This window comes from Aythya ferina (genome assembly GCF_964211825.1).
Source record: "Aythya ferina genome assembly, chromosome: 4".
Taxonomy (NCBI): domain Eukaryota; kingdom Metazoa; phylum Chordata; class Aves; order Anseriformes; family Anatidae; genus Aythya; species Aythya ferina.
Genome location: NC_140300.1, coordinates 6,860,881 through 6,861,089, shown reverse-complemented (window position 1 = coordinate 6,861,089; position 209 = coordinate 6,860,881).

Below are 209 nucleotides of genomic sequence, written 5' to 3'. Positions count from 1 at the left end.
TTTTGTTTTGACAAGCTTTTAAAATTTATTTTCTTTCATGTGTTTTAATTAGGAAAAAATGCTACAAAGGGGATCTTGCATTTGAGAAAAGAAAGGCAGAAACTTTCCCTCCACTTGTTTTCAGAACTTCCCTAAAGTTTTTTTTTTTTTTTTTTTTTTTTTTTTTTTCCAGTTATTTGCACTTTTCAAATCAACTTTTTGTTCAGTCT